Source organism: Procambarus clarkii, chromosome 62 (genome assembly GCF_040958095.1).
Source record: "Procambarus clarkii isolate CNS0578487 chromosome 62, FALCON_Pclarkii_2.0, whole genome shotgun sequence".
Taxonomy (NCBI): domain Eukaryota; kingdom Metazoa; phylum Arthropoda; class Malacostraca; order Decapoda; family Cambaridae; genus Procambarus; species Procambarus clarkii.
Genome location: NC_091211.1, coordinates 16,169,323 through 16,193,391, shown reverse-complemented (window position 1 = coordinate 16,193,391; position 24,069 = coordinate 16,169,323). Strand labels below are relative to the sequence as shown.

The 24,069-nt window shown below is 36.8% G+C and overlaps 1 long non-coding RNA gene across 1 annotated transcript; it reads right to left on the bottom strand.

The window, feature by feature from the left end:
- Positions 1-10,621: 10,621 nt before the first annotated feature.
- On the bottom strand, positions 10,622-24,004 carry LOC138354266 (uncharacterized). The gene is made up of 2 exons (XR_011223511.1): positions 22,127-24,004; positions 10,622-16,982 (listed from the first exon to the last, which is right to left on the bottom strand). It is a non-coding gene; the product is annotated as an uncharacterized lncRNA (long non-coding RNA).
- Between the last annotated feature and the right edge of the window lie 65 nt (positions 24,005-24,069).

Here is a 24,069-nt window from a genome sequence, read left to right as displayed (position 1 = left end):
TGTAGCCTCTGTTTAACGCAACAGTAAAATGTGTACTTGGATGAAAAAACGATTCTTTGCGGCAGGGGATCGTATTCCAGGGACCTGCCCGAAACGCTACGCGTACTAGTGGCTGTACAAGAATGTAACAACTCTTGTATATATCTCAAAAAAAAAAAAAAAAAAAAAAAAAAAAAAACTGTCAGAACCTGAGGAAGCCATCAAGCAGGAGAGGAGAGATGGAGACTGTGAGGAGTTGAGACGAATCCATGGCAAAATGTTGGCAAGTGTGGCAACACAAGAAGCATAAAACTTTTGTAGGATAGAGGGGGTCCAACATGGACAACAAAGAGCAATATAGATTACCATTCAAAGAGGTCATCTAGTGAAGGATAGAGAAAGATACAACTGTGCTTTCACTGACCAGGACATCAGGGAAAAATAGAAAGATACTAGGAGAAATAGAAAAGGTAAGGTAATTATCAGGAGAATGTGCCAGAATGACTATTATAGTACTTGGAAGGGATATGAAAACAAGGAGCTGGGATGGGATGGAGTACAGGATGGTTTCTAACCACTTGGACCATTGGGAAGATGATAAGAAGGACAGGAAATGTAGTTAGAGGAGAGCAAGATGCAAGGCCAAGGCAGGAGGAGGTTAATAAAGCATAGGAAGATACAGTAGTGGGCCTAATCAGACTGGTGATGAAACAGACCAAGGTAATGAGTGTGACTAGATCAACACTCACAAATGCCACCCTCCAGAAAAGAACTACAGTAGCCTAAAGGAAGAAACTAAGCAGCCCAGTAGAAATTTGGCACACAAGTGCAGACTATAAAGGGGTAGAGCTGCATGAATGGGTGGCAGAACTGCATCCTTTGTCTCCTAAAATTGATGAACATAGGAGAAGATTCAATATGCCTGAGAGGATACCAGGTAGTAAGAAAAGACATGATTAAGAGGGAGGGAGGAGTAGTAGCCCTAATGATGCAATAACATTGGAGCTTTGAAGAAATAGAGGTTCTGAAGGTAACTAAACAGCAGGACTGAACACAACCCTCCATCAACTACAGGAAGATCAAGGGAGGAATATAATAATTCCAATCAAACATGCTTGAAAAAATGGAAAAGGTGGTCACAGTACCAAGGAGAGCTAGAACAAAGATTCTAATACAGTATTTGGAGATTTTAATCAAAAGGAAATAGTGGTCAACTTAGGATCCTCATGATGATAATGAAATAAAGCAAGAATAGTGCACACTGCAAACACTTCCTTTGGCAGCATATCAAGGAGCTGATAAGATAGAGAGAGAGAGTGATCTATCAACTATCCTAAACTTGGTGTTCATCCAAAAGGAAGAACACTTTACATATAGTTGGTTCATCAACAGTGTTACATGGCAATTTATTTTGTTCCTTTGAGGCCAATCCCAACCCACCCATGTTAGGCACTTAACCAACAGTAATTACAGGAAACATGTGGGTGAAATTAGCCCCAGGTGTCTGGGGTTATTGCCATTTATATATACCGTATATATGTAAATTGTCAACCACAATAAACATGGATAATAACATTTCATTCACTTGGAAATAGGAGCCTCAAACCATTGACCCCAGGCACGGGAGACAATTGCTTTAGCAACCAAGCTACTGAGCAAACCACAATACGGAAGGATTCCAAAGGCACTAACTGCTGCACAACTGGAACTTTATGTCTGCCCTGGGCTGCCACTAAAACATGGAAGAATTAAGTGATCCACTCTGAAGTCATTAATTGTCTGCTACAATTAACATGGATAACAAGATTACATTCACCTGGGCACAAGTTAATAATCCTGCAAAACATACAAATAAATACAATTGCTTGGCTTAGGTACCATAAATTAATACACTATTTGATCCAAAAACATGGTGCACATAGTTTTCCCTGTAAACTTGAAGATTTAACTCATAATTGACTTGCTGATGACAAGGAGAGATGATTCTCCTTGGTGAGGGGACTGTACTCTAGCAGAAAATACAATAATGTTCAATAGATAAGCCAACCAATATGCCTCGCACTCAAAATCATGTAATATAAGATGTGCAGCAAGGGTCACCTTTGGGTTGAAGTGCCATTTGTGTAATTGTTGAAGAAAACTGAACAACATAAGGATGGAAGAGATTAGGTGTTTTGGATTTTTATGATGCTTTATACCACCTCACAAGGTGCCTGGTATTGCCCAGGCTCTCACGTTTCCTAGGGTATGCACCTTCTTTTGATAGCCCAAAATTAAAAGAGAATATGACAAACTCCTGAAAGCGATATTCTTGAAAGTGTTGAGGTTATTCCTGGAAGGTGGCAAATGGGATGAAGCAACACACTCAGAGTTGATGGTATGAGTACTGTATCTGCAAAGCAATGCATTAGCAATGACTGCAGTCTTATCCTTGTGTAATGCTGCTAGTGAATTATTGGGAGAGATCTTAGCATATTAGACATGGACTAACATATGGACATCAGGCTGCAAGAAGCGGCGTCCACCAGACCGGTTGACCAATCCAGCAATGAGGAGGCCGGGTCGAAAACCAGGGCCTGGGGATGTTGAGCCCTGAAATCATTGTAAGGTAATCAAGATATTATTGAATATGACTGAAATGTTTAGATTAATGATTCTAGCAGAAGTCTTTTCTATGCTTAGGCACTTAATGAAACAAAGACTTTTACTCAGAACTTCATTGACTTAGTTGTGCACCTCCGTGTAGAATGTCCTCATTTTTAAAGATGACTGCAAATCTTGCTTTCCCAGTGTCCTTTTGTGTCGTTTTCTCTCAAAATCCTTAGTGAATCATATACTTGGTGACATCTTGTGTACTTGCTCTTGTTAGGCATCCTGAATGATATCTAGGAATGTTTTACTATTGTGTGTCGCAGACAGTGCTAAGTAGTTGTCCAAGCTTCACTGCTATCTTTAATTACTTATTTATTTACTTTTTCTATGCAGTATTTCTTATGTTCTTCACTTTCGAAGGGAGTTAAAAATTTACTCCCCAAAGTTAATGTTACACTTATAATGAGTGTGACACATGTCATTAAAGGGGTTATTCACTTAAGTGCACCAATGCATCCTCAGGACCAGAAGGAATGTAGGCAAAATGGGCAGACACCAGTATAATTCCCATTGTCAAGGGCAGGTAACCTGAACAATTGTCTAACTCCCAGGTACTTATTTACTGCTAGGTGCACAGGTGTATTGGATGAAAGGAAACATGCACAACTATTTCTGTCCTGGCCAGGAATTGAACCCAGAATCCTTGATTGTAGTTGAGAACGACTATATTGTATCTATATAAATGGAAATAAATACATGTAAATAAATGGAATTGTCTGCCTATCTGAAGATGGAGGTGAGACACTTGGTCTAGCTTCACCCAATTTTTGCCAGTAATTGCTGTTGGGTACATGCCCAACTTGGGCGGGTTGGGATTGGTGTCAAAGAAAGTGCCAAGTGACACTGTGCCAACATCACCCCTCCATGAACATTTCATAATGCTATATAATTTGACTATTATTATTGTATTATTTTTTTAAATATCAGAAATTGTATGCAAAAACTTTGATGATTATCCCTTGGAGTTTACTGATTATGTGTTGATGCAGTGACCATGTGAGGTGTTCCAATACTGTAGTAGGAAAGGGGAGGGGGAGATGGGGAGAGACAGACAGATAGATGGGCCCCAAACATGTGTGTGTGTATGTGTACTCACCTAGTTATGCTTGCAGGGGTTGAGCTTTGGCTCTTTGGTCCCACTTCTTAACTGGACCTGCCAATTCAATTCAACTGTGTGTGTGTATGCATGTATGTATGTATGTATGTATGTATGTATGTATGTATGTATATGACCTCTGGTGCAATTGTGGGGACCCATAGCCTTGGAGAAGAGAATAAAAAGCATTCAGAGAAGACCTTGCAGATTCTCCATAAACATATGTTTTGTATTTTCTTCTATCACCACAAATCTTATATTTTTGTCTTCATTATGGTTTATTTAGTTTACTATTTTATAATTTTATATAATTAATAATCACTTTTGCCGGGGTCATGCAGCCTGTGTATATATATATTATATATATATATATATATATATATATATATATATATATATATATATATATATATATATATATATATATATATATATATAAACAAAAGAAAGAGGGTGGTAGGAGAAAAGCACACTGAAACTGTGTTAGAGGGGACCTAAACATTCCCTCTAATGCGTTATGTGTGGTTTCCTCTGAGGCTAAGGGTCCCCTTCTTCCAGCCAGAGGTGGTACTCCCTTCCTTTTATATATATATATATATATATATATATATATATATATATATATATATATATATATATATATATATATATATATATATATATATATATATATGTCGTACCTAGTAGCCAGAACGCACTTCTCAGCCTACTATGCAAGGCCCAATTTGCCTAGTAAGCCAAGTTTTCACGAATTAATTGTTTTTCGACTACCTAACCTACCTAACCTAACCTAACCTAACTTTTCCGGCTCCCGAACCTAACCTAACCTATATAGATAGGTTAGGTTAGGTTAGGTAGGGTTGGTTAGGTTCGGTCATATATCTACGTTAATTTTAACTCCAATAAAAAAAATTGACCTCATACATAATGAAATGGGTAGCTTTATCATTTCATAAGAAAAAAATTAGAGAAAATATATTAATTCAGGAAAACTTGGCTTATTAGGCAAATCGGGCCTTGCATAGTAGGCCAAGAAGTGCGTTCTGGCTACTAGGTACGACATATATATATAATATATATATGTATGTATGTATGTTACACCTTCTGTAAATCATCCCTAAAATACTTTATAGTTGTGTAGATGAAATAAAAATATGAAAAAATTGTCTTCAGTGTGGATTTAAATAATTCTTTATTCAGGTTGCAAGCTTTGTCTTTAATGTTTTGAGGAGAGCATCTTTGATTACATGACATGTTAGGGTGAATCCATGTGCTCATGTACGTGGACATATAAAAGTACAGTATTATTCATCAACTTAGTTTTAATCACCATTTGCATATTTTGGGATGTTGTTATTTGACAAATATGGTGGAGTATTTAAGAATGGAATGGACAGTAGATTTACTTAGGAGGGTAGAAATAGCCTAAGCTACTTTATCCCTTTGAGATATATTTTTTTGTCTCAATAATCGTACTTGAACTTGAAGTAGATTTACTGTGCATATTTAGAGATTGTGTAGTAGCTGACCCAGCAAGTCGAGTGTGGCGTACAGCAGGAAATACTATAACGCACTTGTCAAACTTATACAAATACAGTACTAATTATATAAATCAGTTTCTTCATGTATTAAAAAAATCAAGTGTTCTGTATTTCATGTTCAAATACTGTACATACAGTATGATACCTTGTTTTTCTTATACAAAATAAATTCTTGGTTGATTTCATAAAATCATTTTAGAAAATATGTAACTGCAGTATTTTTTTTAGGCATATTCAAATTATAACATGAATATGAGGTTTATTACTTTCTAGTATTACAAGCTGACCTATAGGCATATTAGCTCATCTAGATACAAATCTTCTCTTATATATACATGTATGAGTGATATATTATGGCTGTGCTTTTTTTTTTAGTATTTTTTTAAACATAAATATAAAAGACTTTATATTCAGATTACTATTCTAAAAATATACATATTTTGCATTTTCTTATTTTCTGATAATGTCTTTGTAGAAAATCCTGTATAAAAAATATTTCAAATTTTTTCCTTGTTTGGTATTGTATATTGATGTATTATCCACAAGCCAGTGGTAATTGTATACCATTTGTTAGATTCATACTGTTTATCGCCTCATTTCCCCAACGACGCACTGTTCTTGGCGTTTTAGCCAAATTACCAGTTTTTACTGGAAAATGAGGAATCAGTCCCACCATTTAAAATTTCTTAACTATAAGAGGCAAGAATTTTGCTGTCCATTTCATGTGTAAACTTAAAAAGTACAAAAACATCAATGGTGTTGTGTCTGTTAAGAGTGCTCACAAAGAATTTTTTCTGTGAAGTCTCCTTTCTCTCCATTTCATAATGTAAAAGCGTCTTCTTGTTAAGTCTTCTAGGAAAATTCATACTCAAGTTTTATATAATTTTACAATAAATATATAAATATATACAGAAAGTGTTTTATCAACCCTCATGTATCAAGTTAAATAAATTATGTGTTCCATGCAGTTATCTGGTGTTTCACGGAGCACTGCTACTTGGACACAAGTTCATTTGATGCTGTGCTGACTTGGTACATGAAAACAAAAATATCTGTTGCTTACGCAAGTTTACATTATTCTGTACAGTAGTCCTCAAGTCACATAGAGCATGTTTCCATGGAAAAGTGCAAAATTCAATCCACATAGAACCTAAGATTCTGGTAATGGAAGAAATAAGGTTGTGTTCCTAAGCCCTCAAAAGTCCATATTCAGAACTATTGCTGAAGATTACATCGCATGAAAGCCACAAATACAGTACCGTTCAAAATTATATGCTGCAAGTTAGTCCCTGTGCCAGTAACTGGAATTCATGAATTTCATCTCGCCAACATCTACAGACTCATCTCTCTCTTCCTATGTGCCAGTAGTGACCACTGCTTGCATTGGCCTCTTGTCATTGATCCATGGCTGGCCAATCCTAAAGCTATGTGTGTATTCTTCCATTAGCCAAGCCACCAGACAATAAATATGCTAGGTACCCAGCCTCAAGCCACCACCAGAACATCTCTTCTTCAGCAGCACCTGCAACCACACACCACACGGTTCTGCTGCCAGCTCACCCTGGAATCTGCCAGCACTGACCCGCATTGTTCCCAACTACAGGTTCATCTTTCAAATTCATTTCCACTATAATTTATTGAAAACATAAATATGGTTGTTGATCATGCTGTTTTATCCTTTCAATCTAGTTCTCTTGTAAAAGTTGCTAGACACACTCATCCCACTGCACTAAAATATTGTAGACTAAAAATAAAATGAATAAACTCATTATTACAAGCGCTGCAGAATCTAATGAAATAAATAATGTTTGAGAGATTTCGTGAAGCAATAATATAATCCAAGTGCTTAATAACTTTCAGACTACAGTGGACTCTCGGTTAAAATTCCAGCATAGTATTATAATTTAATCCAAAACATTTTTAGAACATCAGAAATGTGAAAGGAATTTGCATGTTTGGAAGTTTGCAATGATTGAATCATTGCCATATGTTTTATTGGACTGAATATCAACTTCTTGGTCAACTGTATTTCAGATCCATTTTAAAAACCAATGGGAAGACCAACCAGTCCTCAGACCAAGTCCATTCTTTCCAGCAGTTGACCCCAAAGACACATTAATAAATTTTAACACACTGTTCATTCAAAACAGAAATTTTCTCATATAAATTAATATTATTTTATATTAGCAAATTGTACATATTTAGGCACTGGTTAGGTTAGGTTAGATGTTTATGTTCTGTTGCCAATTATTTGTATTTGTGGTATGTGCAACCCGTCCTCGACTCTAGTCCATTCCATCCAGCAGTCGACCCCACAGACACATTCATAAATGTTTACGTGCTGTTCATTCAAAACTTGAATTTTCGCAAATATAAATTAATATTATAATATACAGTATTAGCATATTGTACATATAAAGGCATAGGTTAGGTTAGGTTTTTAAGTTCTGTTGGCGATTATTTGCATTTATAGTATGTGGGTGTGGTACATGCGTGCTCGTTGTGGCTCGAACAAAATTCATCAGCGAAGCACTTGTTCCGTTAGTGTTTGCACCTCATCAGTTGAGTAAATCAATCAATCTCACATCAATCGTGTGTAAACCATTTTTCATTTATAAACAGGATTTGGCGGGTGCATGGAATCACTTTTTGGTCTTTGTTTGGAGGATGGGCTGAAACAAAGACCCAAAGCCCATTTCATGCACCAGCCAAACCCCGTTTATGAATGAAAAACAGTTTACACACTACTCACAACCGATGATGTTTGAACACTTCCGGAACAAGTGCTTCACTGATGAATTTTGTTCGAACCACAACGCTGTAAATGCTTCACCTACATACTACAAATACAAATAACTGCCAACAGAACCTAAACACCTCACCAGTGCCTAAACATGTACAATATGGTAATATAAAATAATATTAATTTATGTTTGAGAAAACTAGTTTTGAATGAACAGCATGTTAAAATTTATGAATGCGTTTTTGGGGTCAACCGCTGGTTGGAATGGACTTGGTCTGAGGACGAGTTGTGCGTGTAAACCATTTTTCATTCATAAACAGGGTTTGGCGGGTGCATGGAATGGACTTTGGCCTTTGTTTATGACATCAGGCTGGGAACTGTTCTACAGTGGGTGAAACACCCCCGCCCACTACTGAGTTAAAACTTGAGTGTTAGACAAATTGCTAAAACTGAGTTGCATCCTATACATGGGTCAATAACTCAATTATATCTTAAAACAGGGTAATCAGTTGGCAGTGTCAAGTCAAATCCCAAGAGCAGCAGCCATGGAGCCATGAGGAAGCTCCCCCTGGGGTGAGAGACCAGATCTTCCAGAGGCACACTTCTTGGGTTAGATCCTGGGGCCATGTGATGCAACCTAGCAGGGTAACTAGGGGGGTACAGTTTGAGTCAATGCAGACCGGGTACTTCGTCCATAGTGGCACTTCCACTTTTCAATTGGGAAGGGCATTGAACCAAGAATATGCCTATACATGAGAAAGTGAGTGAGTAATTATCAAAAGAAGGCACCAAACCGAGAAAGCTATGTAGCACCATTAAATGTGCGGGATAATCAGAGGGCGCTAAATATCACCAAGGATGCCAATACGAGAACAGAAACGCCTAAGGCGAACGATATCAAAAGTATCCAAGTCACCAAGAATACTATCGAGGGACAAGCAACCGCGGGGGACAGCCGAAAACAAGACACACGCTCGTCCCGGAAGTCAGGACATTCAACAAGGATATGCACGACCGTAAGAGGGAAAATGCAATTAGGACAATAAGGAGCTGGGCAGCATTCCATCAAGTGACCATGAGTTAAGCAAGTATGGCCAATACGCAACCTCGCCAGAGCTATTTCCCATTGCCGGTTACGGTGGTAGGAGGACGGCCACGAGGACACAAAACTCTTAAGAGTACGCAGTTTGTTACCAGTAACAGACGACCAACAAGCCTGCCAACGGGTAAGGATGGAGGAATGGATAACCGGGTAAAAGTCGGAATAAAGAATACCTTTACGAGAGATGGAACAAGAGCGGACAGCTTCCCTGGCGGCAGCATCCGCACGCTCATTTAAAGAGACACCAACATGGCTGGGAACCCAACAAAACTCAACTAACTTAAATTTACTGTGAACAAGAAACAGCCAATGCTGGATCTCGACAACCATTGGATGAACCGGATTAAAGAACCCGAGAGCTATGAGGGCATTACGAGAGTCAACAATGACAAAGGAAGATAGACAACAACAAAGGAGACGAAGAGCAGAGAGAATAGCATAAAGTTCCGCTGTGAAGATGCTAGTCTCCGGAGGTAAGTGACACATATAAGTGCAATCAGGAAAACAATAGAGTAGCCAACACTGTCCGCAGTCTTAGACCCATTGGTGAAGATGGAAACGGAGCGGGAGTGAGAAGAAAAGTGCTCAAGGGAAAGGCATTTTAGAACCGTAGGAGGGGTAAAAGCTTGTGATGCGGGTCAAGGAAGTACAAAACTGCATTAGGGGGACTCTCCACGGGGGCAAAGAAGGAACAACACAAGGAGAAATATTAGAAATACGAACTGAAAGAAAATCCCGTAAGCGAGATAACCGGACAGAAAGAGGGAGATGGTGAAGAGGAACAGGAACCACAGGAGGGGTAAAAGTTAAAGCACGACAGAGGCGAGAGGAAGGATGTTGCAAGGACCGCGCAAGATAGCAAAGACAGTTGCAATCACGGTGGTCCTGGAGAGATAGGAAGCCAGTGTCAACGTACAAGCTGAGGACGGGAGTTGAACGAAAGGCACCAGAACCAAGGCGCAACCCAGTATAGTGCAAAGCATCAAGACGGCGAAGAGTAGGAGAAGCAGACGAGTAAGCAGGGCAACCATAATCAAGCTTAGACACAACGAGAAGGGAATGTAAAGCGAGTAGTGCGTGCCTATCCGTTCCCCAAGAAGTATGGGACAATACCCGAAAGGAGGGCAAGACATGAGAACGAACCCCCTCTGCCCAAATAATATTACATCCACAGAGCAAGCCCTCCAATGGGTGGTTTCATAACCCAGCTAGAAGCCTAATTTTATTTTGCATCCTCAATTGCACACAGCTCGCATAGACAAGGGAAAGCAGTTACTCTCACCCATTATAGAAATAACACACAAATATCCCCCTCGCCATGCCAAGGTAGTGCCCATGAGGAGGTACTTATAACATTGATTAGAACCATAGAGAATAAATGCAAACAATCAATACATTTCTTAGGCTTGGGTTTAGTCACCCATAAAAAATAACAATTTTCTATACCTGTATTTTACATTTCCTTAAATCATATGCAGTTAATCATAGCAGGAATATAAATGACTTAGTCTGACTAAAAATCTTTATTATGTATTATTACAAACACTTACTTTAAACCGCCCTGCCAAATCCAACATATATTGGGTTTTTGTGAAGTGTAACGCATGAGAAACTATATAGTACATTTAATAAAAATTAGATATTATATTAACTTGCAAAAAAAAAAAATATCCCCATAGCAATCTTTTTATATTGGTCTTTAGTAATATTAATATGCACAATTATCTTAAAATATTGAAAACAATATAGTACCTGTCTGCATATTGTAGCAATTCTGATGTACCATACTGTATCTTAATTATTTAGTACCGAGTAATCACACGTGTGTCATCACACCCTCTGTAAATACCTAAGAAAATAGTTCAAGAATAATAATTGGATCTTACGACTTTAAAATGTCAAGACAAAAAATGAGATATTTGATCAGGTGTATAGTGAAGAGATTCTGTGAAACAACAGCACCTGCCAAATCCCAGCAGCAATATGCCAACCAAGAAATATTACAAGACAATCACAAGAGTTAATTTTATGATTTGTGAACTGAACATCAAAGGTATATTTATAAATTCTTTTAAACAGTAATCCGTATCCATGCCTGCTTTGAGATTTGTCTCCTATTGTTATATAAAACTAGATTACACTTTGCTACACAGAATATGGTTAATCCTCACTTAGATACTTTATAAACATGAATATCATATAAACAAACCGTACTTCAGAGTTGAACACGGCTCAAAACACCGAGAACGAAGCCGATAAAGACTGCTGAAATTATATTTTATTAGAGATGACACGGCAGGCAAAATGTTACCTCTAATAAAGTCTACTCTCAACTTACTGTTCCACTATAGCTGTTCTCAAAACTTTTATTAAAGTATACATGGAATAGTCTCATTATAAATATGCATTACCTAGCAACAAGGTTTTCCATTACTGCCAAGTATTCACACGTGAGACCCATTTCTAAACTCTTGAGAATATAACTTATGGGTTGACAACTTTATTAAGAGCATGTCACCTATCACAATGCTGTCACTATAAATACTAATCATACAAACATATACACATGACAAAAAACTTGGAGGTAATACACAGTTCCTTCCTAAACTTTTTGCAGCCTTATAGTCCAGTAAACAACTGGATACTCAAAACTGGTAAACATTTTTTTTATATAAATCAGATCTAAAAAAAATCTCATGCAGATACCTTGCGAAGATATAATTAACCATGATATAAGTCATGCTATGGTATAGTCCATATATTCTTTTAATATTACGGGTAATATTACATTAAAGTTGAGTTTTAGTTATACAGGAAGCAGTTGCCATAAATAAGATCTGCATCACATGGGCTAACACAGGCCATCTGCAGAGTCTTCTCTTTTTGCACCAAAAAGTGATATCGAGATGCTCAATTATAACAGCAAATGAATTTAAATAATTACAATGTAAAACTTCAATAAAAATAGATTTACCTGTTAGTGAAATTATAGGTAATTTAAGAGCATTTAGAAATCTAATGTTTTAAGCACACTGCATCCATGTTCCTGGGTTACGGCTCCTCCGTGTCGTACACCTACTGTATGTATTGTTTCTTTCACCAAGTTGCTTTGTTACCACTTCTACCTCTCACAATTACCAAACACCACTATTAATGTTCAATAATACTGCCACTGTTTTATGTGTAAATGAATTAACGAACTAAAGGTGCTGTAGTTTATGTTCACAATACATTTCACAAAAAAAATATGGTAACAGCATAAGCAATATAATTTCCTCGGCCAATAATTGCTAAAAAAAAAAAAAAAAAGTTTTAACCTATTTTATATAATAATTTCGATACACATTACCTGCAGGAGCCGAGCCACACTCGCACAGAACTGAAACCCGGCCGGCCAACACATCACTTACCAGGCCAGCCAACACATCACTTATCAGGCCAGCCAACACATCACTTATCAGGCCAGCCAACACATCACTTACCAGGCCAGCCAACACATCACTTACCAGGCCAGCCAACACATCACTTATCAGGCCAGCCAACACATCACTTACCAGGCCAGTCACTCTAGCATAAACACCTGCATATTACTGTACCTTACACAAGATACATATCAAAATATGCAAGACGAGAACCATCTAAACAGCCACACAATTTATATTTAATGGAATGACTAACATTAACTTTGATCTTATAAGTTGGGTGGTAAACAAGTCAATTGCACTCAATTATTTTGCTTTCATCTAATAATACAAGCTTAACTTGGTGGAAGGTAAGCAAATATACTCAAACCAATGATAAATGATCAATATCAACCAGTCAATTCTTAAGTCATGCGAACGAGCACAATAGTTAGCAAGTAATAGCAGCCAGCACAGAACCACCACAATAATAAGCAGTGTACACTACTTTCTATATTAAAGTGATTACATTTCATATATACAGTACTGTACTCCATTTATTATAATGTAATGCTTGCATATATTACTGAAAACAATTCAGGATGATGCATTACTACACTGCTGTTTTCTAAATTTCAAATATTACCAAAATAAATTTGTCATTATATGTAAGAGTAAATAAAAGTTAGTTCTGCTGCTATGTAAACATTTCAACACATTAAACATCACTTTTTATCAACTTGAATGCTTTATTAAAATATACCCAAGTATACATTCTATCATTTTCAAAAATAAAATAAAATAAAAATCACATGGCGATACAATAATTGCTGCACAAAAGTAACAAATTCAAATGTGTCTCACTAAAACAAACAATAACTTGGTAATAGAAAGCCTAACCAGTTAATCTTTAAGTGCAAGACATCACTACTTTATATCCATCAAAGTTTAGTTCTATTGCAAACAAAAAAAAAAAAAAAAGTTTGAGAGATACAAATGCAAATGTTAAGTACTCAACATTCTTTCAAAGACGTTTCCATGATGCATCATGGAATTTGATCTTGATGAATATTTTGAAACCAGACAAATCATATGATTTTTGTCTATGATCATACCATGCTCAGCAAAAATGAGAGACTGAATTAACAAAGATCAGCCTTCTACTGTAGACAAGACTGACGCTAAATGTCAAATACAAATTCTATGTTATGCTTCAGTCATCACAATATCAAAGATTTAGGAAGCAACATTATATCAAGAATAATTAACAACACATTTAGGGACTTGGTACCTTGCTCTATGGAACTTAAGCCACTGCTGGAAGAACAATTTACAATCAAGAGGCATAAGTAATTATTACCCTCTCAGCCTTCTGTATTTAACTACCTCGAGTATTAATGAATGATTAATGCCGGTTTCAAAAATTGTCAATAGAGGGTTAAATAACCTAGTTCTTTGGTTAACTTATAATAGTTTAACTCAATACACTGCAATTTAATGAGCTTGGAGAAACAATTTATAAAGGTACAAAATTAGTTTTCCTAGTCATGAGCTTCACAAAAAGTATTGGTTTACAGTAAGCCACATTTTTATATGGTTTAAGTGATATTCAAAAAGAAACTAAACATCAGAAAAATAAGAGGACAACTGTATACATGTTAGAATAAGATATTAACTCTCCAAGCAAAGATGACAACTATGAATGCCTCAAATACAAAACCTTTATATGAAGCTCACCATAAAATGGATATACTCTACAATCCAATCAAATTTTAAAGCTTTCCCACCTATATAAATTAAACAAAGAAAAGGATAAACCTAAAATGTCTAATTCTTGGAGCCAAAGAGAGAGAGGAGATTGACGAAGATGTAAACAATGTCCAAGTAGAGCGTCAGCACACCATAGATGTGCTCCTCGGAAGATATCTGATGCTTGCGTCCGCCAACCACCATCTGCGTATCGTACACAAGATACTGGGGAGAACAAGCAAATGTGATTCCTCTTCCTAAACATTTTTTTGTTTAGCTTATACTGAAACCATAATATATAATTCAGTATTTTTTTCAGACTTTAGTCCTAGCAGAAACAACCAACATAATTCATGCAACTGAATTTGAAGTCAAATTTATGACAAAGTATTAAAAATTTATCTGAGCAAATTATTCAATTAACTTATTTGATCAACTGTCAAACTTGATAGTATATTAATAGAACAAGTTTAAAACTGTAGAGAAGTCTAAGTGCAACAAAGCTCCCCCACTGCAAAAAATGGTATACTTCCCACCATGAGGCCATTCATCCACTGCACATTCCTGTACCTCAAATGTACTCCCAAGACACACATCATGCATTTGAGGTTCTGCATAAAACTATGAAGTACAACTTAATCATGACATTTAAATATAGAAAAATATCTTATTTTTGTATATGAAAATCCTTTTAATATTAATTTAGTAACAGAAGGACATTTTAAATAGTCAATACTATTATACAGTACTATAATAGTCAATACAGTACCAATTGAAAACAATTTAAATTAAATTACGGTTCCAGGAAATTATAAATATAATACTGTACTATATTAATTCAGAATACTGTACTGTATAATCACACTTATGCAAGTCTTAATAACTAACACTACAGCATTTTGTAAATCAAAAATCAAGGAATAGAATTTAAAATTAAACATTAGCAAAAAAGTTACCTAAATCCCTTCAGACCTTTAATAACTACATAAATAAAAATCCCCCCTTAAGCCTGCATAATTTATATACTGTACCAGTAATTGCTATTTAACACCCTTAAGTAATAATTCACTAAATGATTCCAACCTACACTACTGAAAGTAAGAGCCTGGTCGTACACTTCCAATACCAGTGTCAATTTCTATATAAATTATAAATTTAAGGATGCATGCAGCTCTGATGATACTGAGTATGGAGAATGAAGACAAAGGAATATGGCACTATCCAACCTGTTCTCTTACTGACAACTACATTTTTACTCCGTCGACCCCAATGTAAAATCTGCCGTCGTTTAAAGAAATTCAAATCGATGCATATTTATGCTTAATGGGTCTAATTATTATTTGATCCAGTAGGTTAATGGGTTGCCTAGGTTCTGACGTTTCTGGTTGGGCAAACCCATTGCATTTGTACCGACTGGTAATCAAGAGAATGGGCTACGTCATCGGGGAACACTACTAACTGGCATGTGAATATGAGCTAAGAGAATCAGTCACGTGCATGTTCAGGCATTAGATACAATGTGGAAGGAAAGACATGAAATATGTATATGTGAACATTATGTGGAGCTTTAATGAAGGAATCGCAAGAAATGTCTTTTTGCATTAAACTAGATGGTATGCTGGCAGATAGCGAGACATGAAGTATCATTATCCAAGGAATTCGATGTTGCTGCAATGTATTATTTCTAATATTTTTTTGTTATATTTATTGTCATAAATAATAAGGCTCAGGAAGTTATTAGTATTTCAGAACTAATTTAATTATGACTTTTAGAATGACACACGTGTCTGGTAGGCCATTTATATAACTATCCAACATGGAAAATGGTGGTTTTGCATACAACTAAATAGGCTTTCCATAATCCCAAAAATGTTACAAACTACAAAAATAATTATGTTTTGAATATTCAAAATGAACAAAGTCCCCACATCAATCAAGTATTCATAATTATGGATCATTGTATATTATAAAAGGAAATTGAACAAATTACATCCTGCATTAAAAAAAAAAATTAGTAGTGGGCATTACTAGATGATGTTTCTTGGCTGTGAGAAATGCATTAGTCAGGAGACTACTGTAAGTGTGCCACCAAGGCCTCGAGTCACTTGCATCATATCATGCCCATCTTCTTCTCCACCCGTCTCTCTTAACTTGCTTTACGTTAATGGTTCTCCCCACTTTTCAAAGTATCGACATTTTTTTCACAGTATGAATGTGGAAATTCTGACCCCATGTGTGTGTCAAAAAAACAAAAAATAAAATTCAGAATTTGCATGGAAAGATTGTCATTTAATTTGGCATTAGAACACCTTCAGAAGAAATTGTTAGAACTTTAAAAGAAGTTGTATTAAATGAGGACTAAGCATCAGTTTATGGCCTTAATTCTATGAATTACTAATATTATCCTCATTATAAGGCTTAGGATTCTATATATATATATACTATTGATTCTCTACATTATTATATAAGTATATAAATATTTCAAATTATAAATTTTCACTGAACCTATGACTACTGTGACAAAATGCTTGTTGCAACACTTCATCACATTCCTTGTGTTCTGTCTTAGTCCTCAATCTCTCCCTCCAAAGAGAGAAAGTAGAGCTAAGAAAATGTTGATAACGTCAAGGTAGAGAACAAGAGCACCGTAAATGTGCTCCTCGGCAGACATCTCGTGCTTTCGCCCACCCACGATCATCTGAGTGTCAAACACCAGGTACTGAAACACAGAACACCAATGTCAACTGCTGCTCACAATTAAGCAAGAGATCATCCACTGTCAATGGATTACAAATTTTAGACCATTCCATTTCAATCTCAAGAGACCATACCATTACTGACAAGGAACAAAATGCAAGAAATTTCAAAACCAAGATAAACATGCTCTGCTGAACCAAAATCCTTGTGATTACAATTGCCATCAAAATTAAGCATTTTGATGGCACACATTTGTATGTTCAATTCCCTTACAAAACAGATTTTAACTGAAAAAGCTGCAAATGAACAGCATTTTCCAACCTAACACAACAGTTTATTTACTAAATATATAGTAAGTAATTATCAATAGAAGGCACCAAACCGGGATACTAAATATATAACTACCAGTTTATTTTGTTGCATCCTGGTTATAGATTACTCTTTCAAGTGATGTGTTGGCCTAAAACATATATTGAAGTTCCAGCATAATTTTCTGTACAACTACCTGGGTACTTGGCACATGTGGAGGTGCCAATCATATTACAGCAACAAATGCACTCTTGCGGTACAAACCTCTAGCTCTAACTCCCCCCCCCCACCCCCTCAACCTCCTCCCAAAATAAAAAGATTGCCTTAAAAGTAAAGATGTTCTGAAAACTACACACGATAATTGTCACATACAAACACGACACAGCTTTTGGTTTAATTACAGTAAATAAATATTAAATAATAGTAATTTTGCATTTATCCACCTAAATTAGGACCAGATTTCTACCAGATCACCCAGATGTTTACATCGTCCAAAGACTTGAGGATTTTACTGCATAAAAAACTTACAGCTACAGTCCCTGAGCCCATTATGTGCCTCTGTAACCCTTTCCACTACCACCCACAAGATGGGTATGGGGTGCATAATGAATGAACTAAACTAATTAACTACTGTATATTTTTATAAAACGTGTTACAGTTAATGATCACAAATCTGAATAAGCAGAATTGTTTTTTATTAGGACATTTAATCCAGTTAATCAAAGCCCGAGAAACCACAAATACACAATAGTGTGTTCAGATAACCCAAATATTTAGATCACGAGATGGAATAATAAAAGTTTACAGGAAAAAAGGGAAGTATTCCTGATTCTGTACCTTAATGTTGCTACACAATACTTTTTTTAAATACAGTAATATTAAAAAAGGGTCTCAAAATCTTTGAAAAATTTTCACCCGGGAGCTATGCAATTCCCATATTTACGTTTAGCTATTTTGACATGTTTAGTTAACCAAAAATTAATTAATTTTTTGGACAATGGTTTTATCACTTACACACTCAATTTCAGTTCTCTTATGTTCTATGCACCTTTTTGTATTACATTCTTGTATTATGGCATCTCCTAAACATTCTGCATTGCCTGCTGCACCTTAACATGTCTTCATCAAGGAATAAAAGGTAACGTTTACTCCTCGTCTATGTCATTGGCGAGTGGGCAAAAGCAGCAAAACCTTGCCCCCCTTTCCTTGCCATACATGTGTATGTATGCACTGTAAGCATGTATGGACATACGTATGTATAAATATGCATGTATGAAACTATGACTTGGCAATTTTCATATGCACAGATATAAATACCCGCAGCCTTGCTTCAATCACAGCGCTTCTCTTTCCTGCCCCTTTGCCCAGAGCCTGTCACCCATTACATCTTCTTAACAGTCTCAATCTTTCTTCTATTCTCAAACAGGTGGCTGAACTGGATGGAACCAAGTTCTGTGATCCGGCTGGATTACTTTCCTTGTCCAGAGAGAATCCTGTATAGGGAGCACTTGTGGGCATAGTTACTCACTACACAAGAATCATGGGTATAATAACAAGATATACAAATTATGAGATTTTTTTTTACTTTGTGCCCAACCCACCAAGCCTAGCAAGGGAAGATATAAGAGCTTAGTTGACCTTTGGGGGTTACAGAGAAAGTGTATGCTGGTAACAACTAGGAGCCTGAAATGCATGCCATGCTCTGAAAGGTTTCCAACTCTTCAATGGAACTGGACCCTAGCCACAAGTGACCAAACAAGTGTTACATTGTTTCCAAAGACAACCAGCCGAGTAAACGACTTCCAGATGAAGGCAAACAGTATATGGACTGACCACCGTGCACGGAAGACAATATTTCTCATCGTCGAAAACAACTGACCTTCCCCAGGATACAACCCACGACAGTTGCTCAACTTCCAGGTACCTATTTACATGAGGGTGAAGAGGCATCACACAAAAGAAAACATGCCCTACCATTTTTGTCCCATCTAGGTACAGAAATGGATAGCATGAAGCTATAAACAGTTTTGCCTCTCATATTCAGGCAGGATTTAAAATCCACCCTTTAGGACAGTGAGGACCCTCCGACCTGTCAAGGTATCGAGGACGTCCCCATGGCATACTTTCCTGCTGGCAAGAGACTGCATCCCACTGTAACTTGGAATCTGTTTCTTGGAGGCAAATGCATCCCATACAAGGATTTGAGCTTACGGATGATATGTCTAGCAGAACACATCCTTCTAAACTTACACAAGAATTTAAAAAAATAGATGCACCAGTATTTAATGTGTAAAGTAACATTACTGTTACTGGATCTAATTTATCTATTTCCTCCATATCTGCTCCACAAAGTCATTTTATTTTGCACATTTAGGACCTGACCTCCAAGTTTCTCCCATGCATGTATTATATGATGCCCTTGTCTCTTCTCTAGAGTACATTTTAGTGGCAAGACAGCTCCAGTAAATTGTGTCCGAGTGCAATATACCTCGATTGTACCTGGATGGGGGTTGGGAGTTCTACTCCCCCAAGCCCAACCCGGGGCCAGGCTCGACTTGTGAGAGCTTGATCCAACAGGCCGTTGCTTGGAGTGGCCCACAGGCCCACATATCCACCACATCCTGATTGGTCCCCTCACACGTTTTGCAGAAAACAATCCAGTTTTTTCTTGAAGACTTCCACTTTTGCTTCAACAAAATTTATCACTTTTGCTAGGGGGATATTGAACAACCGTGGACCTCTGATGTTTATACGGCGTTCTCTGATTGTGCCTATGGCACCCCTGCGCTTAACTGGTTCTATTCTGCATTTTCTTCCACGTCATTCACTCCAGTATGTTGTTATTTCACTGTGCAAATTTGGAACCCAGCCATCCAGTACCTTCCATGTACATATTATATGATACATTTCTTATTTCAAAACACTTTCAAAGGATACCTGATCAACCAGGCTGTAATTCATATGTGGATGTTGGATCCACATCCAACAGCTTGGTTGTTGGATGTGACAACCATTACAAGGCCTGGTTAGAGACCGGGCCACAGAGACACTGATCCTCGGAACTACCTCAAGGTATGAAGATAGCCATGCCTTGAAATGGGAGTCGAGTATTGATCAGTATTTCAGATACGAAACAAGTGATTAAAAAGTCGTGAGCATTGTGGTGGAATTCCTAGATTTGAAGATGCTCACAATCCACCAACATTTTCCTGGCTGATGCTACCTTTGCTCTATTATGCTCACTAAGCATTTCCTACCATATCCTCTGCTCTAGCAAGTCATTTGACTGTGCAGATTGTGGACATGCCCTTCAATCACCACGTATATAATACCTGATAACTCTTCATTCCAGGATTACATTCTGGATTAAATACACAGGGTCTGTGTAGGTGTATGACAGTTCACATTTATTTATTTGTTTATTATACCTGCCATATCACTTCACTGCTGCATGAGGCATAACACATTGGTGAACAGGTAGCTAAAAAAACATTTCTGCTAGTTCCACAATTTCTCAACTCTTTAATTACTAAACTAAACTATCAACTCATGTCCCATAGACAGTCTAATAATCAGTACCACACATGAAAACTTTTTGCAGAACAGGTACTGCGCTCTCCTTCACAAAGTGTGACAGCCTTCAAACTAATATATATATATATCATACAATTTTCATCAGGAATTCAGAATGACTCACTAATATAAATCATGAAAAGTATCTGAAAACTTAGTCTAGGAAATATAAATCGGCAATATTTTATTATTACTACCGATGCTGCCTGACTATGGAATCCCATCTTAATTGTGATCTAGAAATAATGAGTCACGATGCCATGGCTGCAACAAGACTAAACACATACGTTAAGAGATGTGAAAAGGTGACGACATTTCGGTCTATCATAAGTAATTATCAAGCTGGCAACGGGCCAAGATAAACCAATATCTGAATTATATGAGTTAGTGTTTATGGTTTTAATTATTCAGCCCATCTTCCTAAAATGACAGTACATACTCGTAGTAACTATTCGGTCGAAAGTAACAATATGTAGTGACCAATACTTTCTGGTCGACTTGTATTATTGAATTTGGACAAATTGGAAATTTATCTGCAACAAATACATGACCTGACCTAACCTAGCTTCTAGCAATCCTAGGCTTAATATAGTACATACATGCTATACTAGGCCTAGGAATATTTAAGTTCAGTTTTCAGCTATTTTTTTGCAGACTATGAAATTAATAGAACAAAAGTGGATTATTTGTGGTCCATCACTACATATTAGTACTTTTGACCAAATAGTTACTATAAGTACTATAATTTCAAGTGGACGGGTTGGATTTATTTGCCGACGGCAGTACGCTTCCAGCCCTTTAAAGATCTTTGTTCTCTCTTGTAAACACATGAATAACTTTATAGTTCCCGCACCAAAGATGCAAAAGCTTTACTGTGAAAGCAAGATGACAATAAAGCTACAGTAAAACATGTAAACCACAGTCATTAGGATGTATACAAAATTTCTGATTGAGCATCCAAAAATTTACATTATTACTAAGAGTGAACTCTGTCTATTTAGTTTTATGCAGTACCTTGTCTGGCTGCTAGTACTGGAAAGTGGAATTAAACAAAATTACAAAATTAAAATATGGATTTGCAAGCTATGAACAGGGTTAAAAAATCAAAATAAAATGACAAAAAAAATAGGAGTGCATTATTCATGCTGTAATGAGACTTATTATTCTTAACGTGAAAGTGGTGTAGCTAAACACTTACTTCAAATTTGGTTTGAATGGAGGATCTTCGAGTTTTAACAAACATCCTAAGGTTTTCAGAATACTAACCTTAGAAAAGCAACCTACCATTGAGAAAAGCAGAGCAATTCCAGCAGAGTAGACGGTGTAGAGAATTTTACTGTAAGTGAAGATGGCAATAATTCCAACAAAAACATGACCATGGCTGCCACGAAGAGGTATATCCCGCACCCGGTGAAATCATACTGAAAAGCAGACGATGGCACTTCAACCTCTATCTCAACCAGATGATTAACAGCTCTTACATTCAATAATCACCTTTATTTGTATACACAGTTATAGAATGTCATACTCTAACTATTGATCACACCCCAATACCATTACCCCATTTTCCACCACTGTGGGTTGGGGAGGCATCCTCTCAGAGGAGCAACAATAGTGGAGTTGATCATAATAGTAACACAAGGTAATAGTTATTAAATAATAACATTTGAAATATTTCTCATCTATTCATTTGATTATTGACAAGACAAAGCACCATAGATAAGCAAGCATTAACACACACATGGTCATCCAGAGCAGCAAACCACCACTTTGGAAGATCAGGTGTACACAGAGGGCTACTCTTACATTGTGAAATACACTTCAGATGTATACTTTTCTTTCCATCTCACAAGCCTCTTCCACCCAGCAGTGTTCACACATTCACCATGTCTGCCCACCTTGCCAGCCTTCTTCACTGTGCATTTCACCAGTTTACCATATCCCAAAGCTGTTTGGCATTCCAAACCACCTTACAATGTCATTTACAGTTTTTACATTTACATTATCTTACAGTTTATGAAATACATGAACACTCATTTTATACTAAGCCTACGTCTCAAAGCTATACGTTAGTCCGAGCCACTACTGCATAACCATTCTTGCCCACTTTTAGTCATGTATTGCTTTTTTCTAACCAAGGCTTCCATCGCACAGCCCCTTCCTTTCCCAGACTAACCCTATGCACATCTTCGATTGTATACACTTCTACTTCACTAATCACACACTTCAAGTACATAACCTCATCTCCCACTTCCAGATTTTCACCACAATAGCTTTGCTTTTATTTATACACTGGGTTAACCTCCCCCCTAACATTTTACACTACTTCTCACCTTATGTGTATATTGAATAACCAGTGACATCTCTCAACACTGAAACACACTCTTACACATGTGCTGCTATGCACACAAACTCTTCACAGACTGACAACTTTGCCAACTCCACACATACTCATTACTCTCCCAGCCAACTCCATGCATGCCCATCACTCAAAAATCCTTCTCTTTCAGAATTGTTACATGTTTTTCACTAGCCCACAAATATTATCTGGAGGTAATATGGGTGTGATACACAAGCTACACACTTTTGTGTGTCACATGTATGCATTACAGTATTTGCACCCATCAACTCTTCCAAGCTATTTTATAAAAACTAAAGCCATTTTCCAAAAATAAAGTTTTTTTTTATATAAAAAAAAAGTAAAATTATGAAAAACAATCATTAATACCAAGACATACAATAACTATACAGCTAACCATGTCCTCAAGTGGAACTTTAAAAGAACAGTTAACCATATAATGGATCTTAAATACAGAATCTAACACCTTGCTGCAAGAGATCGGCCATTTTCCTCACCCTCGCACGCAATAACTTAATGTACAGTACAGTGGTACCTCGGTTTAAGAGTTTAATCCGTTCCTGGAGACAGCTCGTAACCCGAAGCTAATTTCTCCATAAGAAATAATGGGAAATGAATTAATCCGTTCCCGATTACCAAAAACCTCACTTCAAACTAAATTTTATACCAAATTCATCAAAATCTACACTACAAAACTATGTTCAAGTTATTACTTACCCTTGCTGATGACTCCTGTTGGCGTATGAAAGATGGTGAGGAGGGGGGGAGGAGGAGAGATGTTACTGTTTGGAAGGGGAGTCCCCTTCCATTATAACATCAGGTAGTGAGGACCTCTCGGGGGTGCATTCTCTGGCAAGTTTTGCCTGCA